Source organism: Triticum aestivum, chromosome 2A, assembly GCF_018294505.1.
Source record: "Triticum aestivum cultivar Chinese Spring chromosome 2A, IWGSC CS RefSeq v2.1, whole genome shotgun sequence".
In the NCBI taxonomy this organism is placed as follows: Eukaryota; Viridiplantae; Streptophyta; class Magnoliopsida; order Poales; family Poaceae; genus Triticum; species Triticum aestivum.
Genome location: NC_057797.1, coordinates 28,565,014 through 28,583,864, shown reverse-complemented (window position 1 = coordinate 28,583,864; position 18,851 = coordinate 28,565,014). Strand labels below are relative to the sequence as shown.

The 18,851-nt window shown below is 44.9% G+C and overlaps 1 pseudogene; it reads right to left on the bottom strand.

Moving 5' to 3' along the window:
* Positions 1 to 13,900: 13,900 nt before the first annotated feature.
* Positions 13,901 to 18,775, bottom strand: LOC123191420 (uncharacterized; annotated as a pseudogene).
* Positions 18,776 to 18,851: the final 76 nt, after the last annotated feature.

The following is an 18,851-nucleotide window of genomic DNA, read 5'->3' as shown; positions in this document are numbered from 1 at the left end:
CATGCAATATAAATCATATTGGTGACATGACAATTGTATATAATTTTTATAAAAGGGTCACAAGGTAACTTTAAAAATGTTTTTATCTTAAAGTTACCATGGCAAGTGTATAAAACAAAAAATCTATGTTTCTTCATCTGAGTAGTACACATGATGGCAAAAATTGAAAACAGTACAAGTGACATGACCATTTTTTAAAGATTTTCTCTATAAATGTATTATAAAACATGGAAAGTTGTTGGAAATTTTGTAATAATCGCATGGCAAGCACAAGGAGTTGAACATGATTTGTAGGATATAAAATGATAACATGGAAAATTCAGAAAAAAAATCGTGACATGGCAAAATGTATAGAATTTGTACAAAAAGGTCACATGGGCAACTACAAAAATGTTGTTATCTTAAAGTTTTTCATGGAAAATGGTAGGAAAAAATCCATGTCAAAAAAATTTGTATACAAAAAAGAGAAAATACATATAAAATGTGAGTTTGTCTTGTTCATGATTAAAATCCACCTACATATTAAATATACTATTTTGCCACATTTCAAGATATCATATGCATGAATAAATTAAAAAGAGAAAACCATTCCGTGACACGACGAAATAATCCGCCTATATGTAATATGAAATTGACATGCTACATGCAACAAGAACTTGCCATGGTACGATCCGTAAATTATCCACGGTATATACAATAATTTTCCATGGTACAATAACAAAAAAACATAAGCATGAAAAATTGCCATGGTATTGTTGCAGAGAACCCGCGGAGTTAAATTTTGCCATAGTACATGCAACTTTGATAGAAAGTGTTCTATAAATCCTAAGCAAGTTACTGGGATTTTTTTTAATAATCGCATAACAAGTGCAAAAAGTTGTTGAAAACAAGATCTATATAAATGGTGGCATGAAAAAAATGTCAAATAAATTATATTAGTGGCATGACAAATTGCATAGAATTTATATAAAAGGGTCACATGGGTACCTTTAAAAATCAATTATCTTAGATTTCCATAGCAAGTGTACAAAACAAAAAAGAAATTGTAAGTTTTTTCATATGAGAAGTACAGATGATGTCAAAAATAGAGAAGCATAGTAAAGTGACATGGCAACTTTTTCTTAAGATTTTCTCCATAAATGTGTTATGAAACATGCAAAGTTGTTGGGATTTTGTAATAAACAATTTGTAAGCACCAGGTGTTGAACATAATTTATATGATATAAAATGGTAACATGGCAAATGCAAAAAAAGAATGGTGACATGAAAAAATGTATATAATTTGTACAAAAATGTCACATGTTCACTATTAAAATTTTATTGTCTATTTTTTCCAGGGCGAATTATTGAAAAACAAATGCCATCTCAAAAACATATATAATGAAAAAGGGAAAATACATATAAAAAGTGAGTTTGCCATGATCATGATTAAAATCCACCTATATGTTAAAGATATTTTTGTTGTGTTTCAATATATCATATAGATGAATAATTTTTTTAAAAAAAATTCCATGACACGGTGAAAACCCCTCGCCTATATGTAATATGAAATTGCCATTCTACATACAAAAAGAATTTGGCATCATATGATCCATAAATTTGCCATGGTATATACAATAAATTTTTCATGGTGCAAATACATTAAAAAATATGCATGAAAAGATTGCTATGGCATTGTAAAAGAAAAAATGCAGAGTTAAATTTGCGATGGCCCATGAAAAGTTTAATAGAAAATATTCTCAGATCATGGAAAACATAGCAAAACGTTTTTACTTGTAATTAAGGATTTATTTTACACAAAACATGTCAAGTTATTGGAAATTTGGTAATAATCACATGGCAAGCGTGAAGGTGTTGAGACATGATTTATTTAAATGGTGACCTGGCAAATGCAGAATAAAGTTAGATGGTGACATGGCAAAAATGTATAGATTTTGTATAAAAGTGTCTGATGGGCAACTATGAAAATGTTGTTATCCCAAATTGGCCACGATAATTGTAGAAAAAATAATCTATGTTTTGCCATCTGAGTAGTACACATGATGGCAACAATAGAAAAAGCATAGCACAAGTGAGATGACATTTTTTTAAGATTTTCTTTGTAGCTCATGGCAAATGTAGAAAAAAAATGTATGGTTACATGTCAATTTAGAAGAGAGAACATGGAACATGGAAAAAGTGTATGTATTTGTGGAAAATATGGTCACATCATAACATTCAAAAATTATTTGGTAACAACAAATTTCATGGAAAATATGTGTAACAAAATTTGCCTTTTTCCCCGTGATAGTAAAATCTGCCAAGCACTAGGTTTTGGAATGCACAAATCCACGTTTGCATGTGTTGGCAGTTTGCCTTAAGAAAAATGTTTGTGTGGTCACATGGCAACTTTACAAAAAAAAGGTACCTACTTTATTTATTTTGGGGGAAAACTTCCATTCTATTCATCTTCAATCATGGCAGTACAATGAACACCATAAATAATAATAAAATATATTCGGATCCATAGGCCACCTAGCGACAATTACGAACACTAAAACTAGACGAAGGCGCCACTGGTAGAAAAAGAGGCTTCCGTCCAGCCCCATTAGTCGCGAAACTGTAGGAACCGCGACTAATGAAGTCTTTAGTCGCGGTTCGGCAGACGAACCGCGACCAAAGGCTTGGGCCAGGGCGCTCGGTGGCCAGCTGGTGCACGTGAGGGGCTTTAGTCGCGGTTGGCCAGGCCAACCGCGACTAAAGGTGCCCAAAGGCCTTTAGTCGCGGTTGGCCTGGCCAACCGCGACTAAAGCTCCTCCCCTATATATACCAGTTCAGCGCACTCACTTAGCCATTTCGTGCCACTTCTCTTCACAAGGGGGTGTAGGTTTGCTTTTGGTTCCTCTTATGCACACAAGGTGTTTGATGAAATGCCCAACAACGTGAAACAAACATGATATGAAGTGTTGGAGCCACACTTGAGGTTCCTCCTCGATCGCGGTTAGCAACTTGAACCTTTCATGCATGTGTGTCATTGATAAAATATGCATGTGTGTTGTTCATTGTTTAATTTCTATTGTTTATAGCTAGTTACTTTAACAAATGCATGATGGTTAATTATATATTTTATATTATAATAATGCAGATGAATCGGCAATGGATGTACGGTAACCGACTCTCCCGCGAGTTCACTACGGGTTTGAAAGATTTCCTCGTAGTGGCTAATGCGAACAAGCAGAAGGGTTTTGTTATCTGTCCATGTGTTGACTGTAAGAATCAGAAGGGTTACTCTTCCTCAAGAGAAGTTCACCTGCACCTGCTTCGGCACGGTTTCATGCCAAGCTATAATTGTTGGACCAAGCATGGAGAAAGAGGGGTTATAATGGAAGAAGATGAAGAAGGGGATGATTTCATCGATGAAAGCTATCTTGCTCATTTCGGTGATACTTTCATGGAGGATGCTGAAGGTGAAGGGGAAGGTGAAGGGGCAGGTGAAGGGGAAGGTGAAGGGGAAGGTGAAGGTGAAGGTGAAGAAGAGGCACGTGATGAGACCGTTGATGATCTTGGTCGGACCATTGCTGATGCACGGAGACGCTGCGAAACTGAAAAGGAGAGGGAGAATTTGGATCGCATGTTAGAGGATCACAGAAAGTCGTTGTACCCTGGATGCGATGATGGTCTGAAAAAGCTGGGCTGCACACTGGATTTGCTGAAATGGAAGGCACAGGCAGGTGTAGCTGACTCGACATTTGAAAACTTGCTGAAAATGTTGAAGAATATGTTTCCAAAGAATAACGAGTTGCCCGCCAGTACGTACGAAGCAAAGAAGGTTGTCTGCCCTCTAGGTTTAGAGGTTCTGAAGATACATGCATGCATCAACGACTGCATCCTCTACCGCGGTGAATACGAGAATTTGAATGAATGCCCGGTATGCACTGCATTGCGTTATAAGATCAGAGGCGATGACCCTGGTGACGATGTTGAGGGCGGGAAACCCAGGAAGAGGGTTCCCGCCAAGGTGATGTGGTATGCTCCTATAATACCACGGTTGAAAGGTCTGTTCAGGAACAAAGAGCATGCCAAGTTGTTGCGATGGCACAAAGAGGACCGTAAGTCGGACGGGGAGTTGAGACACACCGCAGATGGAACGCAATGGAGAAAGATCGACAGAGAGTTCAAAGATTTTGCAGCTGACGCAAGGAACATAAGATTTGGTCTAAGTACAAATGGCATGAATCCTTTTGGCGAGCAGAGCTCCAACCATAGCACCTGGCCCGTGACTCTATGCATCTACAACCTTCCTCCTTGGTTGTGCATGAAGCGGAAGTTCATTATGATGCCAGTGCTCATCCAAGGTCCGAAGCAACCCGACAACGACATCGATGTGTACCTAAGGCCATTAGTTGATGAACTTTTACAGCTGTGGGGCAGACCTGGTGTCCGTGTGTGGGATGAGCACAAAAAAGAGGAATTTAACCTACGAGCGTTGCTTTTCGTAACCATCAACGATTGGCCTGCTCTTAGTAACCTTTCGGGACTGTCAAATAAGGGATACAATGCATGCACGCACTGCTTACATGAGACTGAAAGTGTACATTTGCCAAATTGTAAGAAGAACGTGTACCTTGGGCATCGTCGATTTCTTCCGAAAATTCATCCAGTAAGAAAGAAAGGCAAGCATTACAACGGCAAGGCAGATCACCGGCCGAAGCCTGCGGAACGCACTGGTGCTGAGGTATTTGATATGGTCAAGGATTTGAAAGTCATCTTTGGAAAGGGTCCTGGCGGACAATCAGTTCCGAAGGGAGCTGACGGGCACGCAGCCATGTGGAAGAAGAAATCTATATTCTGGGAGCTAGAATATTGGAAAGTCCTAGAAGTCCGCTCTACAATCGACGTGATGCACGTTACGAAGAATATTTGCGTGAACCTCCTAAGCTTCTTGGGCGTGTATGGGAAGACAAATGATACAAAGGAAGCACGACGGGACCAGCAACGTTTGAAAGACCCTGATGACCGGCATCCGGAATGGTTTCAAGGTCGTGCCAGCTATGCTCTGACCAAAGAAGAGAAGGTCATCTTTTTTGAATGCCTGAGCAGTATGAAGGTCCCGTCTGGATTCTCGTCCAATATAAAGGGAATAATAAACATGGCGGAGAAAAAGTTCCAAAACCTGAAGTCTCACGACTGCCACGTGATTATGACACAATTGCTTCCGATTGCTTTGAGGGGGCTCCTGCCGGAAAACATTTTGAATTGAATTAGTTTTATTTTTCTTAATTTTTTGATGTATTATTTGTATTTTTAGAATTTTGAATTGAATTAGTTTTATTTTTCTGAATTTTTTGATATAATATTTGTGTTTTTAACATATTGAATTGAATTAGTTTTATTTTTCTGAATTTTTTGATATATTATTTGTATTTTTAAGATTTTGAAAAAGAAAAAGTATTTTAAAAATACCTTTAGTCGCGGTTGGCCTGCCCAACCGCGACTAAAGGTCGTTGCGCGCGGGAACAAAAAACCCGCGAAAAACCCCTTTAGTCGCGGGTCGCCTCCCCAACCGCGACTAAAGGTTACCCTTTAGTCGCGGGTCGCCTCCCCAACCGCGACTAAAGGTTGCCCTTTAGTCGCGGGTCGCCTCCCCAACCGCGACTAAGGGGGGGGGGGCTATAAATACAAGGGCCCGTCGCCTCCATTTCTCGTCTTCTCCGATTCTCTGCCGCGCCGAAGGCCTGCCGCCGTCGCCCTCGCCCTCGACGCCTCCCGCCGTCGCCCTCGCCCTCGACGCCGCCCGCCGTCGCCCTCGCCCTCGACGCCGCCCGCCGTCGCCCGCCGCCCCCTCTCGCCCACGTACGGTGCCAGCGGCCGGGTGCGGGAGGCTGTGCGGTAGCAGCAGCAACGCAGCGGCAACAGCAAGCAGAGCCGGACGGTAGGGCGCGCATCCGACGTGGCGAGCGCGTGCAGGGGAGTGGTGAACGTGAGGGACGAGGATAGAGCAGGGGCGCATGCTCAAATGCGATGCAGGGAACTGGCAGCGGTGCTCGGGGTAGCGTTCGGGGAGGCCTGCGGCGCCATGGCTCTCCTACGAGCAGAGGACGGCACGGGGCTGCCGCGGTGCAGGAGCCCGTGGGCTGTCCGGTTGGGTGGGATGGGCCGAGGCCCATGGGGAGCCGGGGGGGGGGGGTTGTTTTGTTTTGTCTTTACTTTTTATTTTAGTAATTTTGCTTTAGTGTTTTATCTTTATGCCCATTTATTTTTGTTTTACAAAATTCATACAAAAGCACCTAAATTAATGTGACTAGTTTTACCACTGCCACAAAAGGTTTCATGCCTAATTAAAAAAGTTTAAGATTTTATAAATTATAAAATGCATTTAATTTATTGTTTAAGGCACGGTTTTATTCACCAAAGCGCATTTAAATACTTTACAAATGTGGTTTTTAACGTGACAATTATCAAGGGATTATTTGCCACGCTTTGAACATTTTAGTTTTTATGTTTGAAATTTTTAATTTTTTAACTTGATTTTGAATTTTTAAATTCGAACGGGACTTGAATCATCACGAGATTAGCCACAGTAATCGTGGTGATGTGGTACCATTAGCAGAGGTTAATGTATCCGGGCGTCACACTCAAGTTCTCTAGCAAATGACTCAAGTTCTCTAGCAAATGACTGCAGCTCATGGTCTGAAACCATAAGACTGCTCTCGCGCTCTACCGCGACACCCTCTCCCACCCCTTCCTCGCCCCTCCTTTTGCCACCGCCCTTTCGCCACCGCCACCGCCACCGCCCCCCTTCTTCACTTAATTAATTTGTTTTTACTACATGTTTTCAGGACTGACATAATGGCGGACGATAGAGCTGACCCGATTATGGACAACTATGATCCGGACGGTGAAGCACATATGTTCGGCATCATAAACGGCGATATTCTATATGTGCCGACCGGACAAGAAGAAGATGATATCTCTTCTTATCTGAACCTTGACGGTGAAGATGAAGGGCGCCGTCAGCAAGATGATGCCGAACAAACGTCGATAAACGACGATCTTCAAATGGAAGTAGCAACCACCTCCGGCGCCGAGGTATATATACATACATTGAGCCTCTGGTGATACAAACTAACTGATTTGAATAAATATGTGTGGACTAACGCGCGCGACTCTCTTTCTTATTTTAGCCCTCGGCCGGATCGTCGAAACAATCGAGTACGTCGTTAAAGCGTGGCGCAACCAAGATGATGAAACAAGGAGAAACATGCACCATCGAGGTTGTCGACAGTGCAACCGGCAGGCCGCTGGAGCCCCGCAAGAACGCCACCAAGTTTGTCAACCAATGCGGAGCCATTGTTAGAGACAACGTCTCGATCACCGTCCAGGAGTGGAATAAGCCAAAGAAGGCACGAATTGCTGGTTTCACTTTTGTCGATAAGAGAACAAAAAAAGATTGCTTCAAAAAGCTTATGGAACATTTCGTTCTACCTCCGGAATACAACAAATTCGATGAGGAGGGTAACAAGATTGAGGAAAACAAGGAGAGGAGGAGGCTAGTCAAACAGTTCGCTCTTCATAAGATGGCCGACGCATTCCGGAAATTCAAGCAAAATCTAGCCCATGACTTTGTCAAGCAGAACAAGACTCCGGATTTCAAAGGACAATATGAGAAACTGAAACATGATTGGCCAGAATTTGTGAAGCAAAAGAAATCGGAGCAGTTCATTCAAATATCGAAAAAAAATAAGGAAAATGCGGCTAAGAAGGAGTACAATCATATTATGGGGCCAGGAGGGTATCGCCTTTGGGAGCCTAGGTGGGAGAAGATGGAGAACGAGATGAGGGCGCGAGGAATCCGTCCAGGTACGGAGGGATGGGACCCAAGGGCCAAAAGCTGGTGGTACGGGCATGGGGGAACGCTGAACCCGGAGACAGGGGACTGTGTTTACCGGGGCAAAATAATTAAACCCACCCAAGCCCTTATTGACGCAATGAGGGATGCTCAAGAGGGGAAGATCAAGTTCAACAGAGAGAACGACGCGCTGACAAAAGCCCTCGGGAATCCTGAACACGGAGGACGTGTACGAGGCATGGGGCACATTCCGTGGAAAATAGGGTTCCCCCAGAACGATGACCCGTACGGTTACAGAAGCCGGAAGAGAAAGATGGATCGGGAAGCAGATGTTGTGGTGCGGTTGGCATCGGAAATGGATGTGATGAAGAAAACCGTGAGTGTACTAGTAGCCGAACGAGATGCAGCTCGGGCGCAGCATGAAGATCATCCAGCGGATCTCAGAAGCCAGCAGCGGAGAAGCAGTGTGGCTTCCACGGAGGCCCCACCGGCTGGTGCAGATGCACCGACGATCAAAATTACTGCACCGGAGCCTCTGGTGGTCGAAATTACTGCACCGGAGCCTCTGGTGGTCGAAATTACTGCACCGGAGCCTCCTCGCTACCCCGTGGACGATATAAAGGAGATGAAAGAATGTCATCTGTATTATCCTATCGGGAACATGTCCATGAAGGTAGCCATCGGCAGTGCTTTACCATGTTTACCTGGAGCACTCCACCACAACACCCCCATTCAAGATGGCTATGCTCGTGTCACGGTGGAGGACATAGTCCAAGGGTTTGAGGACCTGGAGATTGACATTGCTACACCTGAAGGGGAGAAAAGACTTGGAGATGTCAAGTGCCATTTCATTCTATGGCAAAAGAAGTTTATCAAGTTTCCAGGCGAGGCACCAAGGACAACAAGTCCACCCCCCTACGGTGGTGGCGGTTCAACTACACCTCCGTCACGTCAGCCGATGCCCCCCAGTCCACAACGTCCGACGGGTGATCAGACGCCGCCCCCCAGTCCTCGTCCGGCGGGTGATCAGACGCCGCCCCCCAATCCACCTCCGGCAAAGAAGCAGAAGCAGTCCTGGATTATTAATCCGGACCCTTATGTACCTAAGACCACAAAGGTACCGGAGCCATCATTGAAGCCTCTCCCCACAAGGCCTTGGGAACATAGTGCCGAGGAAACTGCCGCGGCCGCGGCTGCTGATCATGAGAAATGGAAGGCGGACTGCAAGAAGAAAAGAGAGCCCGAGCCCAAGCCAGTATTTTCTGATGAGCAAAAGAAGTGGGCTAAGTCATTTTTGAGCACACCGTCCCAAGCCGCGAAGAATCTGCCTGACGACTATGCACGTGAACATCGTAGGCAGGCACTCATGTTGAAGGAGAAGAAAGAGCGGGCGGAGAACCAGGAGAACAAAGCCTTGGAGGAGGCCGAGAAAACGGAATTAGAAAGTAAAAAAAGCGGGAAACGAGTTGCCCAGCTCGGGGAACAAAGTAAACAATCGATTGCCCCGCTTATAGTGAAAGCCGCCGGTCCGGATGACCCCGATATCATAGCAGCTGCGGCAGCACATGGATTGACTGTAACGAGTGCCAGAGAACAAGCGGCCAACTTAGGTATTACTCTTCGTGAACTGTTAGGCCTTGATGAGGCGCCAGTGAAGGAGGTAGTAATTACATATGTGAAGAATGGGCCTCTCGTCGAGCCTGCGCAGGAACAGGATCTACCTCCACAAATGAAAGGTCTGCTGAAATGGTACAAGGGTTACATAAAAAATAAAAACGCCAAAGAATATATTTATGCGGAAGTTAGATATGAGCATCACTTCAAACATTACTATGTACAAATTCATCTGAGTGAATTGTTCCAGCTTTTCAATCTGCGCGAGCTCGACAAATCTATCATCAGTTGCTACGTTCTGTAAGTGATTTATTTCTACCCCATCTCGTTCATATTGCCTGCACTATATATATGTCCTAACTATATTGTTGTGTCCGCTATTATACATGCAGAATGAAGATTAAGGAATGCAGAGTAAGGAACATCCATGATGTTGGGTTCATTGACCCACACATCGTTAATGGATATGTGTTGGAGCATCACCCCGCCGACATGGAGGCAGACCTGTGGCAGTTTCTTACAAAGCAGGAACTCAAAAGTGATATTCTATTTCCTTACCATTTTGGGTGAGTGTTTCTGTCTTGAGCACATTCTCTTTTGTTTACTCCATGCATGGTATGTGGCCGGCTAATCGATGAGTTATGCATGACGTACTGTGCATGTATCGTGTCCGCAGGTTCCACTGGATTCTGCTAGTAATTAAAGTTGACACCTCAGAATGTCTCGTCCACGACTCTCTGAATAAGGATCCAAAGCTTTGGGTCGACATGAGAAGAATGTTGCAGAAGTAATTATTTTCATTCATTTGCGCTCTATATCGATCGGCCTATTTCGTTCATTTCCTAATATCAAGTAACTAATAACTCTCTTGTTCATTTAATTTTCTTTGCCTCGTAGGGTTTGGAGACGGTTCGTAGATACAAAGGTCGGTGAATTCAAAAAAGAGCTAGAATTCAAAAGGGCAAAGGCTAAGAATGGTGAGGATATTCAGCCAGCGGGGACCAATCTATGTGCATACTATGTCTGTGAGATGATCCGGAGATACACCTCTGAGCGGGTTCCGAGTGATACCAATGCTCAGAGGAATAACCTCCGGATGATGCTTAGTCCAGAAGCTCGCTTCCGACCACTTCAAGAGGAACTAGCTGGATGGTTCAGGAGGGAAGTCCTCCATCCTAAAGGAGAACACCATTACGAGGACGTAGAACTTTATATGCATTAAATTATGTATGGAAACTTGTTCAAAATTGTATATGGTCATCCGATGATATTGAATATATATTGTATATTCCTCTTGAATTCTTTTTGGTTCTAATTTCAAATTTGTTTGAAATTGTACATTCATATGCATGTATGTAGTACCGTAGAATATGTGAAACTCCTTCAAAATTAAAATAAAGCACAAAAGAAATAAAACAATACAAATTAAACAGAAAACAGGTTTAGGGGGGGGGGGGGCTAAAACCCTAAACCTGCGGCGGCCTTTAGTCGCGGTTGGCCAGAAGAACCGCGACTAAAGGTCCTCCGCCCCGACGGCCACCTGGCGCCCACGTGGACGGGCCTTTAGTCGCGGTTCTTAAGCAACCGCGACTAAAGGGTGGGGCCTTTAGTCGCGCCCGTTCGGTCGCGGTTGCGCAACCGCGACTAATGGCAGTTGCGAACCGCGACCAAAGGCCCTTTTTCCACCAGTGCGCGTTGCCATCATTGCCCCTCCCTTGCCGGAGCTGGGCATAACTTGTTGTAGTAGATAGTCAATAAGTCGACGTGTTAAGGCTCCATAGGACCATCACACCAGAACATCAATCGCCGCCGTTGAAGATTAGCATAGATCAGAAGGGTCCAACCTGACGACACACAAACATAGACGAAATATGGCAAGATCCAAGAAAATCCACTGAGGAGAGATCCACCGGAGACACACCTCCATACGCCCACTGACGATGCTAGACGCATCACCGGAATAGGGCCTAGGCAGGAAGAAGCTTATTCCATCTTCAGGGAGCCGTCGTCGTCTCGCCTTTTCGAGCGGGACACAAACTCTAACAAAACTCGAAGGAACGTCTAGAAATGGAGCCCCCCCATTGGCAATGGCCAGGATCCACCGCACCACCATGGCCCTAATGCGGCCGGGGACAAGGCGGACCACGGCTGCGCTGACGAGAGGCAGAGGAACCCTAGGTTTTTTTTGAAAGGAAGCGGCGGCTAAAATGTAGCTTTTGTATACACTAGATCATGGTTGGGGACTTGGGGTCATACATATTTGCCATGAGTTTACTCTAAAAATTGCCGCCCGGACACTTGTCTAATGCTACCATGCTACAATGTGTAAAAGTTTTAAACCGTGATCGGAGATGTAGCAACCAGGCAGCCAGGCACACATAGAAGATAAATACGGTATGTTCCTTGAATCATCTAACATGGTAACACGTTTATTTAGGTCATTTACTCTCTCTCTCTCTCTACCACTAAAAAATGGCAATGCTGCTGACATGAAGGTTTATTTAGGTCATTTACTCTCTCTCTCTCTACCTCTACGGAGTGCAGCTCGCCTTGTCATGAGGGGCTGCTGCTCCTCTGCTGCCCCTGCCGGAGGACGGCCGGCAAGATGGCACCGATTGGTGAGGGCATGTACGCACGGTCAGGGAAGGAGGAACAGGCTGGCCCCGCTATGGTTGTCGCTCCAGATATCCAGCGAACACCAGATTTTTAGGCACGACAAATCGAATGTTTTTCATGACAAGTTGTGTTTGTCGAGAAGGGCAAGTTAAGTTGGTGAGCATAGCAACTGCATCAGTTAAGTTTTTGCTAGGAAATTGGTCTGCTTGCAAATTAATTTGCCACACTAGTAGAAAAACGCTCGGTTCATAAGAGCCTTTAGTCCCGGTTCTTGAACCGGGACTAAAGGGTCGGTACTAATGCCCTAACCCTTTAGTCCCGGTTCAAACCAGAATCGGGACTAAAGGCCCTCCATGTGGCCGCTGCCTGGAGGTCCACCTTTAGTCCCGGTTGGTAACACCAACCGGTACTAAAGGTAATTTTTTTGATTTTTTTTGAATTTTTTTTGAATTTTTTTTATTTTCAAATTTCTAATTTATTTTAACCTCTAATCTCTAATCACCCCTCTCATCACTGCTCAATTTAATCTCTAATCACCCCTCATCATTCCAAATCATCTAACTTCCCGGACGGTCACCCATCCTCCCACTCCCCCAGCCTGAGCACGCTTAACTTCCAGGTTCTATTCTTCCTCATTTCCAAGTCTGCACTCGTTGTTTTCCTGACAATAGTAAGATGTTAATCCTATTAACCCTCAGGATTTTAGCTTGAGCATGAAGTCACACATTTCACTGTTTGAGTTTGAAACTATTGTTCTAAAAAACAATAATTATTTAGTAACACTAATATTTCTTGAATAAGTAGTTTGACCATTGTTTGACCACAGTTTGACCATGGTTTGACCAGATTTGACCAAAATTCAAAAAAACTGAAATAATTATTTAATAACACTAATATTCTTGAATAATTATTTAGTAACACTAATACTTCTTGAATAAGTAGTTTGACCATAGTTTGACAAGATTTAATGAAAATTTTAAAAAAACTGAAATTTGAGCATAACTTTTTTTCCTTTTGGAATTTGAGGATTCTACAAATTTGCAAACAGGCTGTAGGCGGTCTCCATCGGATGTAACTTTTCGAGTAGATGATTTTTCATATAAAAAACTTTTTAATCCGAGTTCGTATGCAAAAGTTATGCCCATTTTACAAATTCCAGAGAGATTTTGTAAGTAAAGTCGAAATTCATATTTGTAAATTTTCCCAACAACTAGACCACATATCACATGGGAAACTTATTTTATTTTATTTTTTTTGACATTTCCATCATTTTCTTTTGTTTTTTTGTAAAACTGAAAAGACGGTCCACGGAGGGGGGGGGGGGGGGAGAGTTTGAAAATTGGACCTTTAGTACCGGTTCGTGCCATGAACCGGTAGTAATGCTTCAAAGGCCATCAGTCCCGGTTGGTGCCACCAACCGGGACTAATGGGCATCGCACCCTTTAGTCCCGGTTCGTGGCATGAACCGGGACTAAAGGGCCCAGGTGAACCGAGACTAATGCCTTAGCCGCACGAACCGGGACTAATGCACCCATTGGTCCCGGTTCTGGACTGAACCGGGACTAATGGGGTTACCCGGCCTGGACCAAAGCCCCCTTTTTCTACTAGTGCCATCCTCTAAATCGCCATGGAAATCGTTCAATTTCAATGTCTAATAATCACATGTCAGATTTTTAGTATTTTCCTTTTTAAACCGCAATGTATATAGTAAACTTTAAACAAACTCCTACTGAAATTTGCAACATTAAATCAGAATGAACATAGACTTAAAAGAAACATACTCCTCTTTGTGCAACATGACGTACATGGTGAGGAAAGGAGAAGGGAACAGATAAGAACAACTTAAAACACAAGCCCAGAACCATCAAGCTTTTGTTGGACAATGCGGTCCAACTTGTCCGCCATCTCGTGGCTCATGTGGTTTGCCCAGTCCCCCACTTCCCCTTTTCTGTAATACGCCGAACTACCGATGGAAGCGCTATCACCGTGACGAACACCACCGACCTGGTTCACCTGCAAGCTGGTGAGCGTTCAAAGCTGCACAGTCTCACCACCTCCTGAGCAACGCCGGAGCTCTCCTCCTCTTCGGTCGGCAGGACCTGCTCCAGATCGGACATGATCTATTCGTACTTCAAGAATAGGACGCTGTCCGGCCTTGCCACACTCTCCCTCCAGTACTCTAGGCAGTGATCCCAGAAGGGGCCATAAGGCGAGAACCCCTCGCAGAACATGCTGAAAGATCCGTCCATGGATAGGTCGGTGCCCGGAAACGCCTTGTTCTTGAAGTGCAGCCTTGACACGAGAGCGTCCTTGGGGTCCCGGAGCAGGTACACGACTCGGCAACCGAGTGATCTCATGCCTGGCGAGAGCAACAATATGGGCGTGTGCGTGGCGAGAAGCCTCGGAGACGCAAGGTGGTGAATGTCCGTGTGGCTCATGACGGCACCAGGGATCTGGATGAACGGCATGAGATGCTGAGGGTGGTGTGTGAGGAGCGGGTGGTTGCTGAACCCATAGCGGGATCGGTTGGTGATGGTGAACGCGAGGGCTTTGATCCAGGTGGTCCCGCATTTGGGCTGCATGGCGAGGATGATGTCATCGGGCACGGGGCACGAAGGACTGCTTCACCAGCAGGATCCGCTCGAGGTGCCAAGGTCTGAACCAGTAGTTGTGGTGTTGAACCATAGTTTTAAATAGCTGGCTTTAGCCCCGCTATAGCTCCACTATAGCTGTTTGAGCATGTTGCCGCTAAATAATTTCATGTACAATTTGCCGCTATAGCCCAGCTATAGTTGTTTTTAAGGGTGACCGCCAACGCCGTCCATAAGCATGTGCGAGCTGTGCAACCGCACAGGGCCCCCAAAAAATAGAGGCCCCCAGATCCTATATTCGTATTTCTAAAATATATCTGATCTGTAGAGGAGCCGTCATTAGAGCTGCTGGGAAGGTCTGCAGCTCGTCTCCGGCAAGAAGAAAGCAACCGAATCGTTTTTTTTTTTTGCGGGGGAAAGCAACCGAATCGTTATTCTCTAGTGAGATGGGCCTTGGGCCTTTAGTCCATTACGTTGATGGAGATTAAGATGTGGCGCTGGCCCAGGATCGTAGGGAGACTTTGAGTGGAATTAACACTGATAGTGGGTTCTACTGAAAAAAAAACAGAAAACTGCGATAGAGGTGATTGGATGCATCTGAAAACGTCGCCAAAAGGTACGAGATGTACCGTGCATTCGCGTATGTTTTTCCTTTTTTTTTGCGGATGCGCGTATGTGTTTCCTTTGTGTACATGAGTACATGACTTTTATGTTCGATAGAAGATGAATAACAGAATGGGCAGACAATTCTTTTGGAAAAGGGGGCAGACAAATTGATTCATTTTTCTTTAACAGGTTGCTTCCTGCAAAAAAATAATACTTCCATAATTTTGATAAATTTATAGCAGCGACTTTTCCTCTACAAAATGATGGTCGTGAATAATAGAGTAAGCAGTATCTCTTGACATCAATATTCATACATTAGTTTTGTTATATGTTTGTATGAGAAAATTATACCTACTTCTGTTTATTACATTTTATATTACCTTTTTTGTGAGCATATATATTTTTAAAAATCAATGCTATAAATTTTGGCACACTAAAAAAACATTTGTTGTCCACCACTATTTTTATGAGTGTTTTCCTTCACCATTTATGAGGCTATAACACACATCATTTTTCAATTTTAGGGCCCCATTTTATAATTCGCATTGGGGCCTCTAATTTCTGGAGACGGCCCTGGTGGCCGCTATATGCCATAGCCTACTATTTAAAACATTGTATTGAACGAGTGGTTCTGACCACCCCTCTCTTGCTCGAGGTGTGGCTACGAGATCTTTGGGTAAAACATCTTCTTGTGTTTGTTGAACTCTCGGTAGTAGCACTCTCGGGATTACTCATCATCAATGGAGCTACTACTGGTTGAGCAGCCATGGCTGAGGTGCGAGGGGAGGCGAAGATGGCTTAATTTGCCCAATGTATGCTAGTACTTACTTACCTTGTAGGAAGGACATGTTTAGGCTAGCTGTGAAGGCAACATATTGAATACATTTTCTTCATCAGCCGGTTGATGCGGTGATGGAACGTACTACCATGATTTTATTTTATACGTATATACACATTTTCTATCCAAAGTGAAGGCTGCATGATTGCTTACATTTTCTGTATGCATGCGATGAACGTGGCACTCACATGGCCTTTTCCTGGCCGCACGAGACACCGACAGGACTGCGTGCGTGCACGAGATGTTTGATGGCCTCATGCAGCTCCAATGCTCCATTCCCACCTAAAACATATCCACGAGTAATATTTTTGTATGGATACGAGTAATATATGTTGTCCGCTATGACAATCAAGCTGAATCTTCCATATATTTTTTGGGAAACACACACAGACATATATACGAATTTTCCGGGCTCCATGTCGGTTGTGGTGACTGTGGCTGTGGTCTTGGTCATCTGCGTGGCGAGGGTTGTACCGGTGGGTGGCTTGGGCTCACTCTCCGGCATTTGAAGTGGCGGCGCCTAGATCTGAATCTGGAGACTTTTGTTCTTTGCAGTTGTCCTGGATGCTTCATGGTGACATGGGTGAGCTGCAAAGCAAAAGCTCGACGCTTTGGTGCTGACGGCAGTGGTGCCCACGGGTGTCGATTTTCTCTTGAGGGAGGAAAGATTGATTAGGATCTGTCGTAACACATCACATAAAGAAAGAGAGGAGAGGCTAGAGGGGCGATAGAACCTCCATGGTATCACACTAGCAGTAGGTTCGAAGGAGCACGGAGCAACCGGTCCCTCTCCTTGCCGCCTGTTCAGAATCTACAATAGAAAAAATGTGCTTCCCCACCCCTAGGCAGGCACTAGACCTGCAACTTCTATATTGTCGCCGCCATGGGAGGCGGAGTCGCCACATACCTCGTCGTCTCCCACAACACTGCACCAGACCGAGAGAAGGGGAGGAACATTGCTGCCTCCTTTCCCATCCATGAGCGCCGTTGCGGCCGTCACCAATCTAGGAGCCGCCTGACTTGCTTGATCTATGGGGAAGGGGATCCCGATGTAGGCATTCCTGGCACCGGTAGCCGCATCTTGGCCATGCTGCGGCGCGTCGCTGCAAGCCCCGCCATGGTTGTCGCTTCGGATATCCATAAACGTTTTTAATGACAAGTTATGTTCATTGAGGAAGACAAGTTTAGTTGGTGACCATGAAAAATCCAGCTCGGTCTAACTTTTTGTACAAAATTCAGGTGCTTGCAAATAAATTTGCCATCCTATAAATTACCATGAAAATCGTTCGATTTGCCATGGCTAAAATTCACACATCAGATTTCAGCATTTTCGTTAATTAAACCACAATTGACATAGTAGACTTGAAAGAAACAAGCTCCTCTTACTGAAATGTCCAACATCAATTAAATCAAAATGGACATAGACTTCAAAGGAACAAACTCCTCTTATTGAAATGTGCAATGCAACGTACATGGTGAGGAGAGGAGAAGCAAACAGATAATAACAACTCAAAACACAAGCCCAGATCCCTCAAGCTTGTGTTGGACGATGCAGTCCAACTCCTCCCCCATCTCCTGGCTCATGTGGTTTACCCAGTCCCCTACTTCTCCTTTTCTGTAAAACACAGAGTTACTCATGACAATGTTATGACCGAGTTGAACGTGGCCGACCTGATTGACTTGTAGGCTGGTAAGTGCCTCAAAGCTGCACAACCTCACCACCTCCTGAGCAACACCGGATCTCTCCTCCTCCTCGGTCAGCGGGATACCGAGGAATTTCGCCAGCTTCCTCACAACCTGCGCTGGAGCAGACTTGATCTCTTCGTATTTCAAGAAGAGGACACTGTCCGGCCTTGCCATGCTCTCCCTCCAGTACTCGAGGCAGTGATTCCAGAAGGGGCCACAAGGCGAGAACCCCTCGCAGAACATGCTGAAAGATCCGTCCATGGATAGGCCGGTGCCCGGAAACCCCTTATTCTCGAAGTGCAGCCTTTACACGAGAGCGTCCTTGGGGTCCCGACACAGGTACACGACTCGGCAACCGAGTGATCTCATGCCTGACGGGAGCAACGACATGGGCGTGTGCTTGGCGAGAAGCCTCGGGAACCCAAAGGAGTCGATGTTGATGTGGCCCATGCCGGCACAAGGGATCTGGATGAACGGCACGAGATGCTGAGGGTGGTGTGTGAGGAGCGGGTGGTCGCTGAAGCCGTAGCGGGATCGGTTGGTTACGGTGAAGGCAAGGGCTTTGAGCCAGGTGGTGCCGCATTTGGGCTGCGTGGCAAGGATGATGTCATCGGCACGGGACACGAAGGACTGCTTCACCAGCAGGATCCGCTCGAGGTGCCATGGTCTGAACCAGTAGTTGTGGTATTGAACCATAGTTTTAAATAACCGGCTATAGCCCCGCTATAGCTGTTTGAACGTGTTGGCGCTAAATGATTTCATGTACAATTTGCCGCTATAGCCCAGCTATATCTGTTTTTAAAGGTCGCCGCTATATGCCATAGCCCGCTATTTAAAACATTATATTGAACGAGTGGTTCAGACCACCCCTTTCTTGCTAGAGGTGTGGCTACGAGATCTTTGGGTAAGACATCTTCTTGTGTTTGTCGAACTCTCGGTAGTAGCACTCTCAGGATTACTCATCATCAATGGAGCTACTACTAGTTGAACAGCCATGACTGAGGTGGGAGGGGAGGCGAAGATGGCTTAATTTGCCTAATGTATGCTACTCTCTCCATTTTTATATACAAGG